The sequence below is a fragment of the Anas acuta genome, chromosome 12 (genome assembly GCF_963932015.1).
Source record: "Anas acuta chromosome 12, bAnaAcu1.1, whole genome shotgun sequence".
In the NCBI taxonomy this organism is placed as follows: Eukaryota; Metazoa; Chordata; class Aves; order Anseriformes; family Anatidae; genus Anas; species Anas acuta.
The window spans coordinates 10,799,177-10,823,528 of NC_088990.1; the positions used below are offsets into that span (position 1 = coordinate 10,799,177).

The following is a 24,352-nucleotide window of genomic DNA, read 5'->3' on the forward strand; positions in this document are numbered from 1 at the left end:
ATATCATTTGTTGGCCAGGTTTGTGTCTGTATGTTCTTATTTATTTCTGCTTCCTTTTTTTATTACCCCTTTTTGAACTGAACAGGTCCTACAACTGATAGCCTTTAAAGGAGCAGGCATCCTGTTTCCACAATACCATTACACTGTAGAAATCAGTTGTGTCTGTAGTAGCAGATCACTTGTTTTTTCACTTCATGCATTTATTCACATATTGCCTTTACTGCATTCCTACTCTTGCTACTGGAATCTTTCCAGAGAGAAAAAACTAAGATGACAGATGAAATCTAGAACCAATTCAGTGCTCCATTTCTCTAAGAGTTCCCGTCTTTCTGTTGTGCACCTGTTTATGGTAGTTGTTATGGAATGAGGTCAGGGAAGTCCATATAGCCGTGGCAGCGCACCAAGCGTGGGGAATGACTGGCAGGCATGGGAGAGGGCAGGTTTTGCCTGCTGTGTTTCCAGTGGAAAGAGTTAGGATGTCAGGAGAGAGGGCACCTGAGTGCCATGAGAGGAAGAAGGCATTGCACGTTGTGCAACACATAGGAAGGTGTGTTGTGTGTTGTGTCATCGTGGCAGCTCTTTGTTTTGTTGAACCTCGTGCTATGCCCCATGCCTTGCTGAGGGCAGGGCCACAGCAGGTGTCCAGGAGGTCCCATGGTGTAATGGTGAGCACTCTGGACTCTGAATCCAGTGATCTGAGTTCAAATCTCAGTGGGACCTCTTCTCTGACTTTTATTCCAATCTTCCAAGTTCTTGCCTTCCTCCCTGCCCTGTGTTACCAGCCCCAGAGCACCGGTATCGGTGCCCCTCCTCCTACCCTGGGCCCCACTGCCCGCAGGGTCTTGCTTATGGAAACCCGTCACGTGCTCGGGTAGAGGAGACTGTTGAAACCCATGGCCCGTGGCAACTTGGTCATCTCCAAAGACTCCACAACATCCAAGAACGGTACATTGCCATTTTGACCACTCTCAGATCCGTAGTAGAGGGTTACTGTGCAATGCTTTCCTTGAGCAGTGAGGAGCTAATGGAGGCAGGAAGAGAACAGACCACCACGAGTCTCCAGCTGTGCTGCACAAGGTCTTTAATGAGAACGAGGAAAGGCAGTGGAGCAGTACAGAGACCAAGAAGATCGTTTGCAGGGTTCAGGGAGGCAGAGAGAACGGCCCATCCATCTCAGGGATGTCTGCCCCAGATGGGATGATCCATGTGCTTCAGCAGTTGAAGCGGCAGAGTGGGGAAGGCAGACACAGCCCTGACCCCCCCAGACCAAGGGAGCCCCCAGAAGAGATGGGAACCCCCCCACTGCTGAGGGAGCTGCCAACAGCAGCTGACAGAGAGGATCCCACGGCGGTGCTCTGAGGGAAGGAGGTGAGGATGGGGCCCGGCAGGGTCACCACGACCGGGGAGGGCTGGATGGCAACCGTTGAGTCAGCGCACCGGGCAACACACGGCTCACTGCAGCTGCTGGCAAGTGGGGTTGGGCCAGAGGCACCGCAGGAGGATGGGACACAGGGTCTGCAGCAAGACATCTCTCGTCGAGGGAGGCGAAGCTGAAACACAGAGTAGCAGGGAGGGGACACACCCCCCAAGGTCAGCCTTTGTCATCTCCAAAACAGAAATGGCTGCACTGAAGATTGGGCAGGATGCACCGGGCTATTTGCTAAGGGTCCATCTCTTTTCAGGCACTTAATTCTTGCAGAGAGATATCCCTGCAGCTGAGCCCCATCAATCTCCCTCTGCTAGAGAGGTCCCCACAGTCCCCAGCTCTCCAAATCCACCCCTTCAAAAGGGAGAAAAGTCACAGGCCCGAACCATCTGTATTGCAGTGCCAATCTGAGGCAGCCCAAGTACCAAACAGAGTCGCCAGCGTGACAGCAATGGGGCCCTCAGGGAGAGCTGGAGCGAGCGCAGGCTTACCTCGTTCCTCAAGGAAAGGGAGAGAGAAGAGAAGTGGATGCAGAGCCTGCAGCAGCATGGTCTTTTATACTGCATCCCAGAGCCCCACGGGAACAGAAGCATTCCTTGCTCATGAAGCATCAAAACACCTCATAGTTGCTTCCTTCAGAGGCCTTGGTGGTGGTTAAGAGCTTGCTTCTTTCATCTGCCAGCTTTTGTTCCTGCCTCATACCACCCAACACTGAAATGATGTATCTGTGTTCCCAGCTCCTAAGGCCAATTACAACAGAGGTCTTAGGTTGCCTGTGTGGGATTGTGTGTTTCCGTCATACAAACGTCCTTTGGACTATCATCCACTTTGTGGTGAGCATGGCCACCAGTCCTGGTGATACTCAGCCACAGAGGACACAAGGTGTCACCACACAAGGGCATTCAGTGCTGAGACTGGAGCTAATTCTGTGAGACATTTTTCCCTGTGGTTTGTCACAGATATGGAGGAGACCTTGGACTAAGGGCAGGTCAAGATGATCAAGACAGCACACGTGGAGGAGACATGGGCCATGTTTCCAAGACGTTTCAGTAAGGATGGAGTGTTCTGAAGTAGAGGAAGTCTCCAGACTGGAGAGGAGAGGACATCAAGTTCATTGCTGACACTCGTCATGCTCTGACAGAGCCCAAAGACAAAGTTCAATGAAAGCAGAGTCAAATGGAGGAAGGGTACACCTGAGGCCAATGCAGTTCTCTCTCAAGTCATCTCTCTGAAGCAGTGAGACCTTTCTCTGTGCCTTCACAGAAATGCAGCAGGTCAAGGCATAGGAATGCAATGCAAGAGATGCCCGCGTCCTTTCCTGAACTTGACGCACTCTCCAATTGACCTGATTTGCTCAACACATTTGTCCCACTGGCCAGACGTCTGCCTAGTCTGCTTTTGGGTTGAGGCTTGCGGCAAGGAGCCTTAACCTGAATTCATTTTCTCCTGGACCAGGGATGGAGCAGCCCCTTCCATGCATTTCCATGTATAAAGTGACTGGGATCTGCCTCCCAGCACACCTGACAGTCATCCTGATGTGGAAGAGCTGGGAAAATCCCTGAGCTGCAGGCAAACATGAGTCACCCAGCTGTGGACAGCAGTGGCCATGGCTTTTTGGCCTCAGGCGTGCCAGGAATAGCAGAGCTCTTAGCTTGACTCCTACCTACCTGCTGCTTTCCTCACCAAGGGAGTTTCCAAGGGGCTCTGTACCCTTCCTGAAACACCAGGTGCTTTTACGCATTCTTGTGCTGCTGCCTCCAAGGCATTCCCTCTGTGTGGTTGGTCTGGGGCCCATCTGATACAGAGCACGCCAGAGTACTCAGGGTCTTAAGGACCCTCTGGATCCTTTTGGCTGAAGATCTGGCCTCAGCTGGCCAAATATCCCATTTATCTCAGGGGTTTCTGGGCCTTATCTGGTTGCCATCTGAGCACTGCATCCCCCTCAGGTCGCAGGCTCTTGGTAGCTCTTCCAGGGCTCCACCATGCCCACTGTGACCTGTTTTCTCCAAAGGACAGCTGGCGATTTCCTTGTGGCAGCTTGTGAGCATTGCTTCTCTCTTTGCCCATGGTGATGTGACAGGAAGGGATCACGATGTGAGAGGGAGGGATAGGAAAATCACCCAGCTGGGGCTTAAGGCACTTTGAGCACTTGCAAATAGGGAAGGAAGTGCCTACAAGGCAGCATTATGAAGTCATCGCACATATCCTTTCTGGAAAATATGGGGTGCTTCTGTTAGAGGACCAGAATCCTGATGCACGCAGGATGGGGAATAAACAAGATGAGCTAGAGATGTGCGTGTGTAAGGTGTCTGGCTGTGCAGGAGTTAACTTTCCCCACAGCAGCCCATATAGCGTTGTGCTCGGCACTTGTAGCTAGAACAGCACTGATATGGCACCAGTGTTTTGTCGATTGCTGAGCAGTGCTTCCATGCCATCAGAACTCTCTCCAATCCACCCTAAGGCCAGTAGGCAGGGGGTTGGCAAGAGCTGGGGAGGCGGCCTTGGCAGAACAGCCGATCTGAAGTGACCAAAGGGATATTCCCTACCATATGATGTCAGACTCGGCAAGAAAAGCTGGGCAGGAAAGGAGAAGGCGGTGCTCACATTAGGAACACATCTGTCCACCCACGCGACCACTATGCATTTTGAGACCCCGCTTCCCAAGATGTGGCCCAACAGAACTTCCCGATGGGAAGTAGTGTATAATTGTTTTCTCTCTCTTTGCTTCCGCACAGCATTTGCTTGTTTTGTCTTCTGGGGTATGTTCTTGGTTGTTGTTGTGTTTAGTTTTGTTTTTGAAGCAGTGTGATCAAAGCGATGCCCACATTCTTCCCTATAAGTGACCCACAATCAAATGTCCGTGTGCTGCTCAGCAGCTTCATCCCATTGGCCAGAGGTCTGGCTGGGCTGCTTTTGAGGACAGGCTCATGGCATGAGGGCAAATCAGCCTCCCAGCGCACCTGGCAGTCATCCTGACGAGGAAGAGCTGGGAAAATCCCAGAACTGCAGGCAAACATGAGTCACCAAGCTGCAGACAGAGTAGACTTGGTGTCCTGGCCTCAGTCATGCCAGGAACAGGAGAGCTCCTACCCCATTCCACCCAAGTGCTTCTTTCTTCACCAAAGGCATTTCCAAGGGTCTTTCTACCATTCCTGAAACAACGTTTGCTTTTGCACATTCTGGAGCTGCTGACCTTCAGGGAACTACCTTTGTGCGGCTGGTCCATGGCTCATATGACTTGTGAGACTTAGACTTGAAAGGACCTTTGGATGTGAGCCACTCCAACCGCCTCCCCAGAGCATGGTGCTGCGTGGTTTCTCTCCCAGGGACGAGCACCCCCATGACGAAGGTGCTGAGAACTGCTGAAGCAGTTTGGTTCTGCAGCAGGTGGATGGCTGTCCTTTATGTCTCAAAGACTCCTAGGCCTGTCTGGGTGTTCTCAAGTCACACCAACTTGAGTGTATTTGCTCTCTTCGTCCTCCTCTATATGTGGCATCTCTGTGGTGCTGGATGATCTAAGGTGGGGTTTCCTCAGCTTCAGAGAGTATGCTGGTGTGTACAACGCCAGTGTTCGGAGCACAGCGTTCTTTCCTCTGAGGTTGGCTTTGAAATGCTCTTTTACACAATCGTAGCCAGGACTGCGCATCTCGGCATCCCTGTGTCCCCAGGCTGCGTGCAGAGCCACTGCCATACTACACTGAGACTCGGTCATTTTGGAGATGTTCTGAATATAACTGGAAGTGGATGCAACAAAGTTCCTGGGAAGAAGGAAGTGAGGTACACACTCCGCTCTCTGGAAACACTACTCTGCCACCTTTCCAGGCACATTCCTTTGAATCCAGATCCCCGACCTGTCCCTGTCCTTCCCCATCCACAAGATTACAGCAAAGAGTAGAAGCCATGCGTACGTGTCAGCGGTAGGATATAGGAGCTCATTTTGGAAGCCTGTGGAATCTGCTAGACACAGAAATAAAGTATCTAGTAGGAAAATGCAAGATAAGGTACAAGACAAGTAGCACAAGGTCAAAGAAGAAGTAACAATTGAGGAGTTGAGAAGACAACCAGCACGAGAGGTCCGCATGACAATAAATCAATGAGCAGAATAAGAACGTGATAGTTGCATGAACACTACTATAGCCACCAACGAGCGTGCTTCCCTGGTAGCATAACCAGCACGTGTAAAGATGCTAAGGGTATAAATGTAAGAATGTATACTCAATAAATGCTTCAGCTGCACACCAGCCTGGAGTTGTGTGATCAATTCCCTTCAGTAGGAGGGCTCCAACCTCACGTCCATCCTGCGATCACCAGGATGGAGACTCACTTCTCTAAGAAATTTCCACCTTTCTGTTATGCACCTGTTTATGCTAGTTGCTGTGGAATGAGGTCGGGGAAGTCCATATAGCCGTGGCAGCGCACCAAGCGTGGGGAATGACTGGCAGGCATGGGAGAGGGCAGGTTTTGCCTGCTGTGTTTCCAGTGGAAAGAGTTAGGATGTCAGGAGAGAGGGCACCTGAGTGCCATGAGAGGAAGAAGGCATTGCACGTTGTGCAACACATAGGAAGGTGTGTTGCTTGTTGTGTCATCGTGGCAGCTCTTTGTTTTGTTGAACCTCGTGCTATGCCCCATGCCTTGCTGAGGGCAGGGCCACAGCAGGTGTCCAGGAGGTCCCATGGTGTAATGGTGAGCACTCTGGACTCTGAATCCAGCGATCTGAGTTCAAATCTCAGTGGGACCTCTTCTCTGACTTTTATTCCAATCTTCCAAGTTCCTGCCTTCCTCCCTACCCTGTGTTACCAGCCCCAGAGCACCGGTATCGGTGCCCCTCCTCCTACCCTGGGCCCCACTGCCCGCAGGCTCTTGCTTATGGAAACCCGTCACGTGCTCGGGTAGAGGAGACTGTTGAAACCCATGGCCCGTGGCAACTTGGTCATCTCCAAAGACTCCACAACATCCAAGAACGGTACATTGCCATTTTGACCACTTTCAGATCCGTAGTAGAGGGTTACTGTGCAATGCTTTCCTTGAGCAGTGAGGAGCTAATGGAGGCAGGAAGAGAACAGAGCACCACGAGTCTCCAGCTGTGCTGCACAAGGTCTTTAATGAGAACGAGGAAAGGCAGTGGAGCAGTACAGAGACCAAGAAGATCGTTTGCAGGGTTCAGGGAGGCAATGAGAACGGCCCATCCATCTCAGGGATGTCTGCCTCAGATGGGATGATCCACGCGCTTCAGCAGTTGAAGCGGCAGAGTGGGGAAGGCAGACACAGCCCTGACCCCCCCAGACCAAGGGAGCCCCCAGAAGAGATGGGAACCCCCCCACTGCTGAGGGAGCTGCCAACAGCAGCTGACAGAGAGGATCCCACGGCGGTGCTCTGAGGGAAGGAGGTGAGGATGGGGCCCGGCAGGGTCACCACGACCGGTGAGGGCTGGATGGCAACCGTTGAGTCAGCGCACCGGGCGACACACGGCTCACTGCAGCTGCTGGCAAGTGGGGTTGGGCCAGAGGCACCGCAGGAGGATGGGACACAGGGTCTGCAGCAAGACATCTCTCGTCGAGGGAGGCGAAGCTGAAACACAGAGTAGCAGGGAGGGAATTCGCACCCGAAGATCAGCCTTTGTCATCTCCAAAACAGAAATGGCTGCACTGAAGATTGGGCAGGATGCACCGGGCTATTTGGTAAGGGTCCATCTCTTTTCAGGCACTTAATTCTTGCAGAGAGACATCCCTGCAGCTGAGCCCCATCAATCTCCCTCTGCTAGAGAGGTCCCCACAGTCCCCAGCTCTCCAAATCCACCCCTTCAAAAGGGAGAAAAGTCACAGGCCCGAACCATCTGTATTGCAGTGCCAATCTGAGGCAGCCCAAGTACCAAACGGAGTCGCCAGCGTGACAGCAATGGGGCCCTCAGGGAGAGCTGGAGCGAGCGCAGGCTTACCTCGTTCCTCAAGGAAAGGGAGAGAGAAGAGAAGTGGATGCAGAGCCTGCAGCAGCATGGTCTTTTATACTGCATCCCAGAGCCCCACGGGAACAGAAGCATTCCTTGCTCATGAAGCATCAAAACACCTCATAGTTGCTTCCTTCAGAGGCCTTGGTGGTGGTTAAGAGCTTGCTTCTTTCATCTGCCAGCTTTTGTTCCTGCCTCATACCACCCAACACTGAAATGATGTATCTGTGTTCCCAGCTCCTAAGGCCAATTACAACAGAGGTCTTCGGCTGCCTCTGCGGGATTGTGTGTTTCCGTCATACAAACGTCCTTTGGAGTATCATCCACTTTGTGGTGAGCATGGCCACCAGTCCTGGTGATACTCAGCTACAGAGGACACGAGGTGTCACCGTACAAGGGCATTCAGTGCCGAGATTCGAGCTAATTCTGTGAGACATTTCTCCCTGTGATTCATCACAGATATGAAGGAGACTTTGGACTAAGGGAAGGTAGAAGATCAAGACAGCACACGTGGAGGAGACATGGGCCATGTTTCCAAGACGTTTCAGTAAGGATGGAGTGTTCTGAAGTAGAGGAAGCATCCTGAATGGAGAGGAGAGGACAAGGTCATTGCTGACACTCGTCATGCTCTGACAGAGCCCAAAGACAAAGTTCAATGAAAGCAGAGTCAAATGGAGGAAGGGTACACCTGAGGCCAATGCAGTTCTCTCTCAAGTCATCTCTCTGAAGCAGTGAGACCTTTCTCTGTGCCTTCACAGAAATGCAGCAGGTCAAGGCATAGGAACGCAATGCAAGATGCCCGCGTCCTTTCCTGAACTTGACGCACTCTCCAATTGACCTGGTTTCCTCAACACATTTGTCCCACTGGCCAGAGGTCTGCCTGGCCTGCATTTGAGGCGAGGCTTGCGGCAAGGAGCCTAAACCGGAATTGTCTTTGTTCTGGGCCAGGGATGGAGCAGCCCCTTCCATGCATTTCCACGTATAAAGTGACTGGGATCTGCCTCCCAGCACACCTGACAGTCATCCTGATGTGGAAGAGCTGGGAAAATCCCTGAGCTGCAGGCAAACATGAGTCACCCAGCTGTGGACAGCAGTGGCCATGGCTTTTCAGCCTCTAATGTGCCAGAAATTACAGAGCTCCTCCCAACGTGCTGCTTTCCTCACCAAGGGTGTTTCCAAGGGGCTCTGTACCCTTCCTGTAACAAGATGTGCTTTTATGCATTCTTGTGCTGCTGCCTCCCAAGGCATTCTTGTGTTGGACTGTAAAGTACCTTTGGAGGTGAGCCACTCAAACCCCCTGTGATCTGCAGGCTCACCTAGATGAGGTTTCTCAGGTTTGAAGTGTATCTAGGGCCAGGACTCACCTGAGAACTCCTTGAGGTGGGCAAGATCTAGAAAGGGTGATGAGTCCTCAAGGAGCTCTCAGGTGAGTCCTGGCCCTAGATGCACTTCATTGGTACCTTAATTTCCCCTGCTGACTGGTTCAGCTGATGGCTGCTTTTATAAGGTAAGAGGCAGGAATCCACCAAAGAGGAACACTTTCACCTGAGAAGGGGCTGGCATGCTGGACCCCTCTGCCAGCCGGGGGATCTCCAAGCTGACTTTCCCGGCAAATAAGCTGGCAACCAGGAAGGAAGTGGCAGAGAGGATGCCAGCAGTGTTGAGCAGATCTCAGGGTCTGCAGATTGAGAGGAAATAAATACTGGAATTAAGCATGAAGCCTCCGTCCAGGATTGGCAGGAAACTCTGTGCTGGGACACACTTCCCCTCATCCTTTCAGCACTGCTGCACAGGAGACTTTTCTAGTCACTGGTAAGCAAGGAAAATTAGGGCAGATGGCGTTCAATGCATGTACAGAGCCCTCATGTTCTCTGTGGTGCCAATGAGCATGTTCAGACCCCGTGTCTCATGGAGATCAAACCTCAATTAGCTGTGGGCTTTCACACCCAGATGAAAGAACAAAAAAAGCTCACAAAAGCTCTTCAAACAACAGCCCCATCTCCTGTGTATAACCAACACCACCCAAAAAAAAACCAACAAACCAAGAAGCACAAGGACAATATTTGATCCCAGGCCCTACTTAGGAATTTTCCCAGGGAATCAAAGGCATGAGGGCATTTCCTGAGATGAGGCCCTACCCCAGGAGGTGGGACACCTTAGGTGTGGAAGCCCAACAGCACAGTCCTCAGAGGAGCATGTACAGGAGGACAGGCTTGGCCTGAGTGTACTCCCCTGGAGTTGGGCAAAGGGCAGAGGAAAGAAGCTGCTCGGGAGTGGGACTCGAACCCAAGAGTCCCTGGCACAGGGGCAGCACACTGCTAACGCTTCTTCCTAAGGCTGAGGCAATCCTGCACAGCGGCAACCAAAGGAGGTGCCAGCAAGTGATGGCTTTGCACATTCAACGTGCTGCCAAAGGGCTCTAGGCACACGTGTACTCTTCCCCTGACTCCCTGCATTGCCTCCAGAGCCTGTGGAAATGCAGAACCAACCACTCGGCCAACAGGGCTGTTTCATGGCCTGTTCATTGGCGGAGCAAGGGTGCTTCCTTCTGCCCTACGTGGGCCCCAGCCAGCTGGCTACAGAGGGCTCTATGACATAAAGCCCTGAGGGGAAGGCTGTGACAGTCTCATGGTGTCAGTGCACAGGAAAAGGCTTGGAGAGTCAGCGAGAAGTGAGAGGATATGGGCCGAGTGCTGAGCAATGACTGAGATCCAGTGTCACAGGGATGAGGCTCATTTGCAGCCCATGCAGCAGAAGAGGAGAAAGAAACAGTATCTTAGACTTGAGGATTCAAGTCTTTCTTTCTTCTTTCTTGCGGCTTTGCGGTGGAACAGGCTGTCCCCCTGCAGCCTGTGTAGCGGACCATGGTGGAGCAGGTAGATACGGCCCGAAGGACATTGCAGACCATTGTTAGCCATCAGAGGAGCAGACTCTGGGCCAGAACGGCAATCCCTGGAGAGGAGCTCCTGGTGGAGCAGGGTGTCTGGTGGGAGCTGCAGCCTGTGGGGGACCCAATCTGGGAGAGTCTGTTGCTGAAGGGCTGTACCCTGTTGTAAGGAGCATGTTGGAGTGGTTCTTGAAGAACTGCGTTCTGTTGGAAGGTCACATTGGATCAGTTTGGGAAAGACTGCATCCCATGGCTAATATCCCATCCCACAGCTTCCGCTGTCAGGGTCTGTCTCCACACAGGTTGTCTCCACGCTTTTTCCATGGAAGCAGCTGAGATGGCAGGTGAGCAGATACGATTCTGTGTGTCAGGATATGCCGTATGGCAGTGTGAGGCCAAGGTGCAGGAAGGTGCGTCCTTATCCGTGGGCTTTGAGCAGTCAAGGGGCCAGGAAGCGTGTCAGCAGGTGGCAATTTGGGCTGCTGGTGCAGGTCCCTTGTGCAGCGGCTTTGGGTGCAGCCTGTCGTTGAGAGTGGCAGGGAGCTGGTGGTCATTGCCCAGAGCACTTGATGATGCCATCAGAGCTGGCCGGAGCAGGTAGTTGTGGCCGAGTGGTGAAGGCGATGGACTAGAAATCCATTGGGGTTTCCCCGCGCAGGTTCGAATCCTGCCAACTACGGCATGCAGTCCCCTTTTGGTCTGCCTGCAGCGACCGTGCTGCTGCCATGGGATGCAGGCCCCCAGGGGCCCAGGCACAGCCGTGTTCCTCCAGCTGCACAGGGCCTTGCCAGGGAACACAGCAGCTCCCCCTTGCTCACTTTGAGTACTTGTCCTCGCCTCCGCCCCAAAAGTGCCTGGATGGGCAAGTAATGCTGATGCCATTTACCGGGCAGGCAAGAAGTGGACACAGAAAGAGCCACAGAAAGGGCCACTGATGTCCAGGGGCTGTAGAAGAAGTCCTTCTGTGAGCAGAGTGGCCTCACCCTGAAGGGAAGACACCTCCTAGCTCTGAGAGCAGTGGATCCTCGTGGATCTTGTCTAAAGGCCATGGGGTCCTAACAGCTGACCCTCTCTCTCTCCAGCCTTTGCACACACAGCAACAACCTTTCCCAGGGGTCTTTCCCAAATTTCCAAATGCAGGTACCTGGATTGTCCCCTGCAGTTGTCCCACTGACGGTCACAGATCAGCAAAGCTTGAAGGGTCAGCTCAAAGGCTCTGCCCTGAGCTATTCGCACTGCAGAAGGCAGGCAGTCTCCAGCAGCACTCTTTGACCTCCTATCTGCATGCCCAGCCATCTGTGTCCTTTTTGTTTGTTTGTTTGTTTGTTTTTTGTATGTCTGTCTGCTGTGTGCCAGGGCACGTGGACGGGCCGGAGAAGCAGTAGGCAAAGGCAGAAACATACAGGCCTGAGCATGGACACCTCAGCCCTTGTCTCCCATGACAGCGTCTACCTGCAGAGCCTGCCCAGCACCTTCCCGGGAGGGCTGGCAGCAGCTAAGGCTGGCCCTCAGGCAGGCTGGGTGGATGGCCCTGCCCTGCCCTGCCCTTCCCTGCCCTGCCCTTGGAGGCTGGGAGACACCACCCGACAGCAGAGCTGCAAGGGTCAGGCCTTGCTTCAGGGCTGGGGCAGAGGGCTTTCCGTGTGTGCCTGGCAGGCCCCAGCCCGGTGTTGGGCACAGCCCTGCAGCTGTCAGGGAGCAGCGAGGGCTGGGCTGCGTCAGGCGGTCGGAGGAGCCCTGCTCTGTGGGGGTGACTTGCGGAGAACGGGTTCCAGTCAGTAAGACTGTAAAGTAGCTATGTTTATTCAGCGCTGGGCAGCATGCGGGGTAGTCCCACCGAAGTCGTGTGCACCTGACACGGCAACTTGCCTTGGTTATATGCAGTAAAGGGTTTACATATACATGAAGTTTCACAATACGCCTATACATATTCATAAGCTGTCCCCGCTTCATATTAAAATTAGTTCCAATGAGTCATTTCCATAAATTCCTTCCATCTGTGCTTGTGCAGTGTATCCTGATGGTGGTCGTCGGGGGCCGAGGGGATGAAGGTTGGTGACTCTTCCTCGTCACCGCTAGCTACCTCTTGTCTTTGTGCAGACTCGGTTGCTCCGTGGCTCTTGTCCATCCACAGGACCAGCTTCTAGTAGCTTCTTAAGATAGGCTCACCCTCTTCTCAGGAGACTGACCTTGGTAAGGGACCCAAGGCTTCTTGCTTTAGTTAATTTGCACAATGCACCATAGTTAGCAAAGACACTAAGTAGCACTAAGTAGTTTAATGCCATCAGTGCCCTCGAATCATAGAATGTCCCGAGTTGGAAGGGACCCATAAGGATCATCAAGTCCATCTCCTGGCACCGCACAGGTCTATCCAGACGTTTAGACCATGTTACTAAGTGCACAGTCCAATCGCTTCTTAAATTCAGACAGGCTTGGTGCAGTGACTACATCCCTGGGCAGCCTGTTCCAGTGTGCAAGCACCCTCGCGGTGAAGAACCTCTTCCTGATGTCCAGCCTAAACTTCCCCTGCCTGCCTCAGCTTAAGACCGTTCCTGCGGGTCCTATCACTGGTGTTTACGGACAATAGGTCACCTGCCTCTCTGCTCCCCCTCGCGAGGAAGTTGTAGACCACGATGAGGTCCCCCCTCAGCCTCCTCTTCTCCGGGCTGAAGAGGCCCAGTGATTGCTCAGCTTCTCTTAAGTCCCTCTCTCAGGGGAGCGCAGCACAGGCAGGGGCAGGGCGCTGTCTGTGAGGGGAGTCACTTTCCTTGTGGAGTGAGGAGCTAATGGAGGCAGGAAGAGAACAGACCACCACGAGTCTCCAGCTGTGCTGCACAAGGTCTTTAATGAGAACGAGAAAATGCAGTGGAGCAGTACAGAGACCAAGAAGATCGTTTGCAGGGTTCAGGGAGGCAATGAGAACGGCCCATCCATCTCAGGGATGTCTGCCTCAGATGGGATGATCCACGCGCTTCAGCAGTTGAAGCGGCAGAGTGGGGAAGGCAGACACAGCCCTGACCCCCCCAGACCAAGGGAGCCCCCAGAAGAGATGGGAACCCCCCCACTGCTGAGGGAGCTGCCAACAGCAGCTGACAGAGAGGATCCCACGGCGGTGCTCTGAGGGAAGGAGGAGAGGATGGGGCCCGGCAGGGTCACCACGACCGGAGAGGCCTCAATGAACACCGTCGAGTCAGCGCACCGGGCGACACACGGCTCACTGCAGCTGCTGGCAAGTGGGGTTGGGCCAGAGGCACCGCAGGAGGATGGGACACAGGGTCTGAAGCAAGACATCTCTCGTCGAGGGAGGCGAAGCTGAAACACAGAGTAGCAGGGAGGGGACACACACCCCAAAGTCAGCCTTTGTCATCTCCAAAACAGAAATGGCTGCACTGAAGATTGGGCAGGATGCACCGGGCTATTTGGTAAGGGTCCATCTCTTTTCAGGCACTTAATTCTTGCAGAGAGACATCCCTGCAGCTGAGCCCCAACAATCTCCCTTTGCTAGAGAGGTCCCCACAGTCCCCAGCTCTCCAAATCCACCCCTTCAAAAGGGAAAGAAGTCACGGGCCAGAACCATCTGTATTGCAGTTCCAATCTGAGGCAGCCCAAGTACCAAACGGAGTCGCCAGCGTGACAGCAATGGGGCCCTCAGGGAGAGCTGGAGCGAGCGCAGGCTTACTTACCTCGTTCCTTAAGGAAAAGGAGAGAGAAGAGAAGTGGATGCAGAGCCTGCAGCAGCATGGTCTTTTATGCTGCATCCCAGAGCCCCACGGGAACAGAAACATTCCTTGCTCATGAAGCATCAAAACACCTCATAGTTGCTTCCTTCAGAGGCCTTGGTGGTGGTTAAGAGCTTGCTTCTTTCATCTGCCAGATTTTGTTCCTGCCTCATACCACCCAACACTGAAATGATGTATCTGTGTTCCCAGCTCCTAAGACCAATTACAACAGAGGTCACAAGGTGTCACCACACAAGGGCATTCAGTGCTGAGACTGGAGCTAATTCTGTGAGACATTTCTCCCTGTGGTTTGTCACAGATATGGAGGAGACCTTGGACTAAGGGCAGGTCAAGATGATCAAGACAGAACACGTGGAGGAGACATGGGCCATGTTTCCAAGACGTTTCAGTAAGGATGGAGTGTTCTGAACTAGAGGAAGCATCCTGAATGGAGAGGAGAGGACAAGGTCATTGCTGACACTCGTCATGCTCTGACAGAGCCCAAAGACAAAGTTCAATGAAAGCAGAGTCAAATGGAGGAAGGGTACACCTGAGGCCAATGCAGTTCTCTCTCAAGTCATCTCTCTGAAGCAGTGAGACCTTTCTCTGTGCCTTCACAGAAATGCAGCAGGTCAAGGCATAGGAACGCAATGCAAGAGATGCCCGCGTCCTTTCCTGAACTTGACGCACTCTCCAATTGACCTGATTTGCTCAACACATTTGTCCCACTGGCCAGACGTCTGCCTGGCCTGCTTTTGGGTTGAGGCTTGCGGCAAGGAGCCTTAACCTGAATTCATTTTCTCCTGGACCAGGGATGGAGCAGCCCCTTCCATGCATTTCCATGTATAAAGTGACTGGGATCTGCCTTCCAGCACACCTGACAGTCATCCTGATGTAGAAGAGCTGGGAAAATCCCTGAGCTGCAGGCAAACATGAGTCACCCAGCTGTGGACAGCAGTGGCCATGGCTTTTCGGCCTCAGGCGTGCCAGGAATAGCAGAGCTCTTAGCTTGACTCCTACCTACGTGCTGCTTTCCTCACCAAGGGAGTTTCCAAGGGGCTCTGTACCCTTCCTGAAACACCTGGTGCTTTTACGCATTCTTGTGCCGCTGCCTCCCAAGGCATTCCCTTTGTGTGGCTGCTCTGGGGCCCATCTGATACAGTACACGCCAGAGTACTCAGGGTCTGAAGGACCCTCTGGAAATCCTTTTGGCTGAAGTTCCGGCGTCAGCTGGCCAAATATCCCATTTATCTCAGGGGTTTCTGGGCCTTATGTGGCGTCCCCCAGGGCTCGGTGCTGGGGCCGGTCCTCTTTAACATCTTCATCAATGATCTGGACGAGGGCATTGAGTGCACCCTCAGTAAGTTTGCAGATGACACCAAGTTAGGTGCGTGTGTCGATCTGCTCGAGGGTAGGAAGGCTCTGCAGGAGGATCTGGATAGGCTGCACCGATGGGCTGAGGTCAACTGCATGAAGTTTAACAAGGCCAAGTGCCAGGTCCTGCACCTGGGGTGCAATAACCCCAAGCAGAGCTACAGGCTGGGAGATGAGTGGTTGGAGAGCTGCCAGGCAGAGAAGGACCTGGGAGTGATGGTAGACAGTCGGCTGAATATGAGCCAGCAGTGTGCTCAGGTGGCCAAGAAGGCCAACGGCATCCTGGCTTGTATCAGAAACAGTGTGACCAGCAGGGCTAGGGAGGTGATCGTCCCCCTGTACTCGGCTCTGGTGAGGCCGCACCTCGAGTACTGTGTTCAGTTTTGGGCCCCTCGCTACAAGAAGGACATCGAGGTGCTTGAGCGGGTCCAAAGAAGGGCGACGAAGCTGGTGAGGGGCCTGGAGAACAAGTCCTGCGAGGAGCGGCTGAGGGAGCTGGACTTGTTCAGCCTGGAGAAGAGGAGGCTCAGGGGCGACCTTATCGCCCTCTACAGATACCTTAAAGGAGGTTGTAGTGAGGTGGGGGTTGGCCTGTTCTCCCACGTGCCTGGTGACAGGACGAGGGGGAATGGGCTAAAGTTGCGCCAGGGGAGTTTTAGGTTAGATGTTAGAAAGAATTTCTTTACTGAAAGGGTTGTTAAGCACTGGAACAGGCTGCCCAGGGAGGTGGTGGAGTCCCCATCCCTGGAAGTCTTCAAAAGACGTTTAGATGTAGAGCTTAGGGATATGATTTAGTGGGGACTGTTAGTGTTAGGTTAGAGGTTGGACTCGATGATCTTGAGGTCTCATCCAACCTAGAAATTATGTGATTCTGTGATTCTGTGATTATCTGGTTGCCATCTGAGCACTGCATCCCCCTCAGGTCGCAGGCTCTTGGTAGCTCTTCCAGGGCTCCACCATGCCTACTGTGACCTGTTTTCTCCAAAGGACAGCTGGCGATTTTCTTGTGGCAGCTTGTGAGCACTGCTTCTCTCTTTGCCCATGGTGATGTGACAGGAAGGGATCACGATGTGAGAGGGAGGGATAGGAAAATCACCCAGCTGGGGCTTAAGGCACTTTGAGCACTTGCAAATAGGGAAGGAAGTGCCTACAAGGCAGCATTATGAAGTCATCGCACATATCCTTTCTGGAAAATATGGGGTGCTTCTGTTAGAGGACCAGAATTCTGATGCACGCAGGATGGGGAATAAACAAGATGAGCTAGAGATGTGCGTGTGTAAGGTGTCTGGCTGTGCAGGAGTTAACTTTCCCCACAGCAGCCCATATAGCGTTGTGCTCTGCACTTGTAGCTAGAACAGCACTGATATGGCACCAGTGTTTTGTCGATTGCTGAGCAGTGCTTCCATGCCATCAGAACTCTCTCCAATCCACCCTAAGGCCAGTAGGCAGGGGGTCGGCAAGAGCTGGGGAGGCGGCCTTGGCAGAACAGCCGATCTGAAGTGACCAAAGGGATATTCCCTACCATATGATGTCAGACTCGGCAAGAAAAGCTGGGCAGGAAAGGAGAAGGCGGCGCTCACATTAGGAACACATCTGTCCACCCACGCGACCACTATGCATTTTGAGACCCCGCTTCCCAAGATGTGGCCCAACAGAACTTCCCGATGGGAAGTAGTGTATAATTGTTTTCTCTCTCTTTGCTTCCGCACAGCATTTGCTTGTTTTGTCTTCTGGGGTATGTTCTTGGTTGTTGTTGTGTTTAGTTTTGTTTTTGAAGCAGTGTGATCAAAGCGATGCCCACATTCTTCCCTATAAGTGACCCACAATCAAATGTCCGTGTGCTGCTCAGCAGCTTCATCCCATTGGCCAGAGGTCTGGCTGGGCTGCTTTTGAGGACAGGCTCATGGCATGAGGGCAAATCAGCCTCCCAGCGCACCTGGCAGTCATCCTGACGAGGAAGAGCTGGGAAAATCCCAGAACTGCAGGCAAACATGAGTCACCAAGCTGCAGACAGAGTAGACTTGGTGTCCTGGCCTCAGTCATGCCAGGAACAGGAGAGCTCCTACCCCATTCCACCCAAGTGCTTCTTTCTTCACCAAAGGCATTTCCAAGGGTCTTTCTACCATTCCTGAAACAACGTTTGCTTTTGCACATTCTGGAGCTGCTGACCTTCAGGGAACTACCTTTGTGCGGCTGGTCCATGGCTCATATGACTTGTGAGACTTAGACTTGAAAGGACCTTTGGATGTGAGCCACTCCAACCGCCTCCCCAGAGCATGGTGCTGCGTGGTTTCTCTCCCAGGGACGAGCAGCCCCATGACGAGGGTGCTGAGAACTGCTGAAGCAGTTTGGTGCTGCAGCAGGTGGATGGCTGTCCTTTATGTCTCAAAGACTCATAGGCCTGTCTGGGTGTTCTCAAGTCACACCAACTCGAGTGTATTTGCTCTCTTCGTCCTCCTCTATATGTGGCATCTCTGTGGTGCTGGATGATCTAAGGTGGGGTTTCCTCAGCTTCAGAGAGTATGCTGGTGTGTACAACGCCAGTGTTCGGAGCACAGCGTTCTTTCCTCTGAGGTTGGCTTTGAAATGCTCTTTTACACAATCGTAGCCAGGACTGCGCATCTCGGCATCCCTGTGTCCCCAGGCTGCGTGCAGAGCCACTGCCATACTACACTGAGACTCGGTCATTTTGGAGATGTTCTGAATATAACTGGAAGTGGATGCAACAAAGTTCCTGGGAAGAAGGAAGTGAGGTACACACTCCGCTCTCTGGAAACACTACTCTGCCACCTTTCCAGGCACATTCCTTTGAATCCAGATCCCCGACCTGTCCCTGTCCTTCCCCATCCACAAGATTACAGCAAAGAGTAGAAGCCATGCGTACGTGTCAGCGGTAGGATATAGGAGCTCATTTTGGAAGCCTGTGGAATCTGCTAGACACAGAAATAAAGTATCTAGTAGGAAAATGCAAGATAAGGTACAAGACAAGTAGCACAAGGTCAAAGAAGAAGTAACAATTGAGGAGTTGAGAAGACAACCAGCACGAGAGGTCCGCATGACAATAAATCAATGAGCAGAATAAGAACGTGATAGTTGCATGAACACTACTATAGCCACCAACGAGCGTGCTTCCCTGGTAGCATAACCAGCACGTGTAAAGATGCTAAGGGTATAAATGTAAGAATGTATACTCAATAAATGCTTCAGCTGCACACCAGCCTGGAGTTGTGTGATCAATTCCCTTCAGTAGGAGGGCTCCAACCTCACGTCCATCCTGCGATCACCAGGATGGAGACTCACTTCTCTAAGAAATTTCCACCTTTCTGTTATGCACCTGTTTATGCTAGTTGCTGTGGAATGAGGTCGGGGAAGTCCATATAGCCGTGGCAGCGCACCAAGCGTGGGGAATGACTGGCAGGCATGGGAGAGGGCAGGTTTTGCCTGCTGTGTTTCCAGTGGAAAGAGTTAGGATGTCAGGAGAGAGGGCACCTGAGTGCCATGAGAGGAAGAAGGCATTGCACGTTGTGCAACACATAGGAAGGTGTGTTGCTTGTTGTGTCATCGTGGCAGCTCTTTGTTTTGTTGAACCTCGTGCTATGCCCCATGCCTTGCTGAGGGCAGGGCCACAGCAGGTGTCCAGGAGGTCCCATGGTGTAATGGTGAGCACTCTGGACTCTGAATCCAGCGATCTGAGTTCAAATCTCAGTGGGACCTCTTCTCTGACTTTTATTCCAATCTTCCAAGTTCCTGCCTTCCTCCCTACCCTGTGTTACCAGCCCCAGAGCACCGGTATCGGTGCCCCTCCTCCTACCCTGGGCCCCACTGCCCGCAGGCTCTTGCTTATGGAAACCCGTCACGTGCTCGGGTAGAGGAGACTGTTGAAACCCATGGCCCGTGGCAACTTGGTCATCTCCAAAGACTCCACAACATCCAAGAACGGTACATTGCCATTTTGACCACTTTCAGATCCGTAGTAGAGGGTTACTGTGCAATGCTTTCCTTGAGCAGTGAGGAGCTAATGGAGGCAGGAAGAGAACAGAGCACCACGAGTCTCCAGCTGTGCTGCACAAGGTCTTTAATGAGAACGAGGAAAGGCAGTGGAGCAGTACAGAGACCAAGAAGATCGTTTGCAGGGTTCAGGGAGGCAATGAGAACGGCCCATCCATCTCAGGGATGTCTGCCTCAGATGGGATGATCCACGCGCTTCAGCAGTTGAAGCGGCAGAGTGGGGAAGGCAGACACAGCCCTGACCCCCCCAGACCAAGGGAGCCCCCAGAAGAGATGGGAACCCCCCCACTGCTGAGGGAGCTGCCAACAGCAGCTGACAGAGAGGATCCCACGGCGGTGCTCTGAGGGAAGGAGGTGAGGATGGGGCCCGGCAGGGTCACCACGACCGGTGAGGGCTGGATGGCAACCGTTGAGTCAGCGCACCGGGCGACACACGGCTCACTGCAGCTGCTGGCAAGTGGGGTTGGGCCAGAGGCACCGCAGGAGGATGGGACACAGGGTCTGCAGCAAGACATCTCTCGTCGAGGGAGGCGAAGCTGAAACACAGAGTAGCAGGGAGGGAATTCGCACCCGAAGATCAGCCTTTGTCATCTCCAAAACAGAAATGGCTGCACTGAAGATTGGGCAGGATGCACCGGGCTATTTGGTAAGGGTCCATCTCTTTTCAGGCACTTAATTCTTGCAGAGAGACATCCCTGCAGCTGAGCCCCATCAATCTCCCTCTGCTAGAGAGGTCCCCACAGTCCCCAGCTCTCCAAATCCACCCCTTCAAAAGGGAGAAAAGTCACAGGCCCGAACCATCTGTATTGCAGTGCCAATCTGAGGCAGCCCAAGTACCAAACGGAGTCGCCAGCGTGACAGCAATGGGGCCCTCAGGGAGAGCTGGAGCGAGCGCAGGCTTACCTCGTTCCTCAAGGAAAGGGAGAGAGAAGAGAAGTGGATGCAGAGCCTGCAGCAGCATGGTCTTTTATACTGCATCCCAGAGCCCCACGGGAACAGAAGCATTCCTTGCTCATGAAGCATCAAAACACCTCATAGTTGCTTCCTTCAGAGGCCTTGGTGGTGGTTAAGAGCTTGCTTCTTTCATCTGCCAGCTTTTGTTCCTGCCTCATACCACCCAACACTGAAATGATGTATCTGTGTTCCCAGCTCCTAAGGCCAATTACAACAGAGGTCTTCGGCTGCCTCTGCGGGATTGTGTGTTTCCGTCATACAAACGTCCTTTGGAGTATCATCCACTTTGTGGTGAGCATGGCCACCAGTCCTGGTGATACTCAGCTACAGAGGACACGAGGTGTCACCGTACAAGGGCATTCAGTGCCGAGATTCGAGCTAATTCTGTGAGACATTTCTCCCTGTGATTCATCACAGATATGAAGGAGACTTTGGACTAAGGGAAGGTAGAAGATCAAGACAGCACACGTGGAGGAGACATGGGCCATGTTTCCAAGACGTTTCAGTAAGGATGGAGTGTTCTGAAGTAGAGGAAGCATCCTGAATGGAGAGGAGAGGACAAGGTCATTGCTGACACTCGTCATGCTCTGACAGAGCCCAAAGACAAAGTTCAATGAAAGCAGAGTCAAATGGAGGAAGGGTACACCTGAGGCCAATGCAGTTCTCTCTCAAGTCATCTCTCTGAAGCAGTGAGACCTTTCTCTGTGCCTTCACAGAAATGCAGCAGGTCAAGGCATAGGAACGCAATGCAAGATGCCCGCGTCCTTTCCTGAACTTGACGCACTCTCCAATTGACCTGGTTTCCTCAACACATTTGTCCCACTGGCCAGAGGTCTGCCTGGCCTGCATTTGAGGCGAGGCTTGCGGCAAGGAGCCTAAACCGGAATTGTCTTTGTTCTGGGCCAGGGATGGAGCAGCCCCTTCCATGCATTTCCACGTATAAAGTGACTGGGATCTGCCTCCCAGCACACCTGACAGTCATCCTGATGTGGAAGAGCTGGGAAAATCCCTGAGCTGCAGGCAAACATGAGTCACCCAGCTGTGGACAGCAGTGGACATGGCTTTTCAGCCTCTAATGTGCCAGAAATTACAGAGCTCCTCCCAACGTGCTGCTTTCCTCACCAAGGGTGTTTCCAAGGGGCTTTGTACCCTTCCAGAAATAACACTTGCTTTTATGCATTCCTGTGCTGCTGCCTCCCAAGGCATTGCCTTTGTGTGGCTGGTCCAGAGTCTGCATTACTCGTGTTGGACTGGAAATTACCTTTGGAGGTGAGCCACTCCAACCCCCTGTGCACTGCAGGCTCATCTAGATGAGGTTTCTCAGGTGGGACTCATCACCCTTTCTAGACCTTGCCCACCTCAAGGCGTTCTCAGATGAGTCCAGGCCCTAGATGCACTTCATTGGTACCTTAATTTCCCCTGCTGACTGGTTCAGCTGATGGCTGCTTTTATAAGATAAGAGGCAGGAATCCACCAAAGAGGAACACTTTCACCTGAGAAGGGGCTGGCATGCTGGACCCCTCTGCCAGCCGGGGGATCTCCAAGCTGACTTTCCCGGCAAATAAGCTGGCAACCAGGAAGGAAGTGGCAGAGAGGATGCCAGCAGTGTTGAGCAGATCTCAGGGTCTGGAGATGGAGAGGAAATAAATACTGGAATTAAGCATGAAGCCTCCGTCCAGGATTGGCAGGAAACTCTGTGCTGGGACACACTTCCCCTCATCCTTTCAGCACTGCTGCACAGGAGACTTTTCTAGTCACTGGTGAGCAAGGAAAATTAGGGCAGATGGCGTTCAATGCATGTACAGAGCCCTCATGTTCTCTGTGGTGCCAATGAGCATGTTCAGACCCCGTGTCTCATGGAGATCAAACCTCAATTAGCTGTGGGCTTTCACACCCAGATGAAAGAACAAAAAAAGCTCACAAAAGCTCTTCAAACAACAGCCCCATCTCCTGTGTATAACCAACACCACCCAAAAAAAACCCAACAAACCAAGAAGCACAAGGACAATATTTGATCCCAGGCCCTACTTAGGAATTTTCCCAGGGAATCAAAGGCATGAGGGCATTTCCTGAGATGAGGCCCTACCCCAGGAGGTGGGACACCTTAGGTGTGGAAGCCCAACAGCACAGTCCTCAGAGGAGCATGTACAGGAGGACAGGCTTGGCCTGAGTGTACTCCCCTGGAGTTGGGCAAAGGGCAGAGGAAAGAAGCTGCTCGGGAGTGGGACTCGAACCCAAGAGTCCCTGGCACAGGGGCAGCACACTGCTAACGCTTCTCCCTAAGGCTGAGGCAATCCTGCACAGCGGCAACCAAAGGAGGTGCCAGCAAGTGATGGCTTTGCACATTCAACGTGCTGCCAAGGGGCTCAAGGCAAAAGTGTACTCTTCCCCTGACTCCCTGCATTCCCTCCAGAGCCTGTGGAAATGCAGAACCAACCACTCGGCCAACAGGGCTGTTTCATGGCCTGTTCATTGGCGGAGCAAGGGTGCTTCCTTCTGCCCTACGTGGGCCCCAGCCAGCTGGCTACAGAGGGCTCTATGACATAAAGCCCTGAGGGGAAGGCTGTGACAGTCTCATGGTGTCAGTGCACAGGAAAAGGCTTGGAGAGTCAGCGAGAAGTGAGAGGATATGGGCCGAGTGCTGAGCAATGACTGAGATCCAGTGTCACAGGGATGAGGCTCATTTGCAGCCCATGCAGAAGAAGCAGGAGAGCACAACTCTGTTGGCCTTGCCGCTTGAAAACTTTTCTGGAATGTCGGGTTGACTCCTGATGCTGTGACACGATGTTGGACTGACTCCTAAAGTGTGTGACAGTTCATGGCAGAGAAACACCACCCCCTCTACACTGACAATCCAACACCATCTTCCCAATATTGCTGCTGCATAGCCAGTTTCAGACATCTCAGAAAGGGACCCACGACTGTCCAAAGCTGAGCCAATACGCAATGTTAGTTGTGCCTTTTTTATAGCATATATCAGAAAGGGGGGGAAAAAGAAAAACACTGTGCAACAGCATCTGGGAGAGAGGTGTGAGGAAAAGTAGAAAGTAGCAACCCTGCAGACACAAATTTCAATGAAGAAGGAATGGAAGGAGATGCTCAAGGTCTGGAGAAGAAGTTGCCCTGTGGCTCGCGTTGAGGACAGTGGAGGAGCAGGCTGTCCCCCTGCAGCCTGTGTAGCGGACCATGGTGGAGCAGGTAGATACGGCCCGAAGGACATTGCAGACCATTGTTAGCCATCAGAGGAGCAGACTCTGGGCCAGAACGGCAATCCCTGGAGAGGAGCTCCTGGTGGAGCAGGGTGTCTGGTGGGAGCTGCAGCCTGTGGGGGACCCAATCTGGGAGAGTCTGTTGCTGAAGGGCTGTACCCTGTTGTAAGGAGCATGTTGGAGTGGTTCTTGAAGAACTGCGTTCTGTTGGAAGGTCACATTGGATCAGTTTGGGAAAGACTGCATCCCATGGCTAATATCCCATCCCACAGCTTCCGCTGTCAGGGTCTGTCTCCACACAGGTTGTCTCCACGCTTTTTCCATGGAAGCAGCTGAGATGGCAGGTGAGCAGATACGATTCTGTGTGTCAGGATATGCCGTATGGCAGTGTGAGGCCAAGGTGCAGGAAGGTGCGTCCTTATCCGTGGGCTTTGAGCAGTCAAGGGGCCAGGAAGCGTGTCAGCAGGTGGCAATTTGGGCTGCTGGTGCAGGTCCCTTGTGCAGCGGCTTTGGGTGCAGCCTGTCGTTGAGAGTGGCAGGGAGCTGGTGGTCATTGCCCAGAGCACTTGATGATGCCATCAGAGCTGGCCGGAGCAGGTAGTTGTGGCCGAGTGGTGAAGGCGATGGACTAGAAATCCATTGGGGTTTCCCCGCGCAGGTTCGAATCCTGCCAACTACGGCATGCAGTCCCCTTTTGGTCTGCCTGCAGCGACCGTGCTGCTGCCACGGGATGCAGGCCCTCAGGGGCCCAGGCACAGCCGTGTTCCTCCAGCTGCATAGGGCCTTGCCAGGGAACACAGCAGCTCCCCCTTGCTCACTTTGAGTACTTGT

At 53.0% G+C, this 24,352-nt stretch overlaps 5 non-coding genes across 5 annotated transcripts; all 5 read left to right on the top strand.

Annotated features, from left to right (window-relative positions):
- The first annotated feature begins 648 nt into the window (after window positions 1–648).
- Window positions 649–720, top strand: TRNAQ-CUG (transfer RNA glutamine (anticodon CUG)). Its single transcript has one exon. It is a non-coding gene; the product is annotated as a tRNA-Gln (tRNA).
- Window positions 721–6,092: 5,372 nt separating this feature from the next.
- Window positions 6,093–6,164, top strand: TRNAQ-CUG (transfer RNA glutamine (anticodon CUG)). Its single transcript has one exon. It is a non-coding gene; the product is annotated as a tRNA-Gln (tRNA).
- Window positions 6,165–10,854: 4,690 nt separating this feature from the next.
- TRNAS-AGA (transfer RNA serine (anticodon AGA)) lies at window positions 10,855–10,936 on the top strand. Its single transcript has one exon. It is a non-coding gene; the product is annotated as a tRNA-Ser (tRNA).
- Window positions 10,937–18,992: 8,056 nt separating this feature from the next.
- On the top strand, window positions 18,993–19,064 carry TRNAQ-CUG (transfer RNA glutamine (anticodon CUG)). Its single transcript has one exon. It is a non-coding gene; the product is annotated as a tRNA-Gln (tRNA).
- A 5,054-nt stretch (window positions 19,065–24,118) lies between these two features.
- TRNAS-AGA (transfer RNA serine (anticodon AGA)) lies at window positions 24,119–24,200 on the top strand. The gene has a single exon. It is a non-coding gene; the product is annotated as a tRNA-Ser (tRNA).
- The last annotated feature ends 152 nt before the right edge of the window (window positions 24,201–24,352 follow it).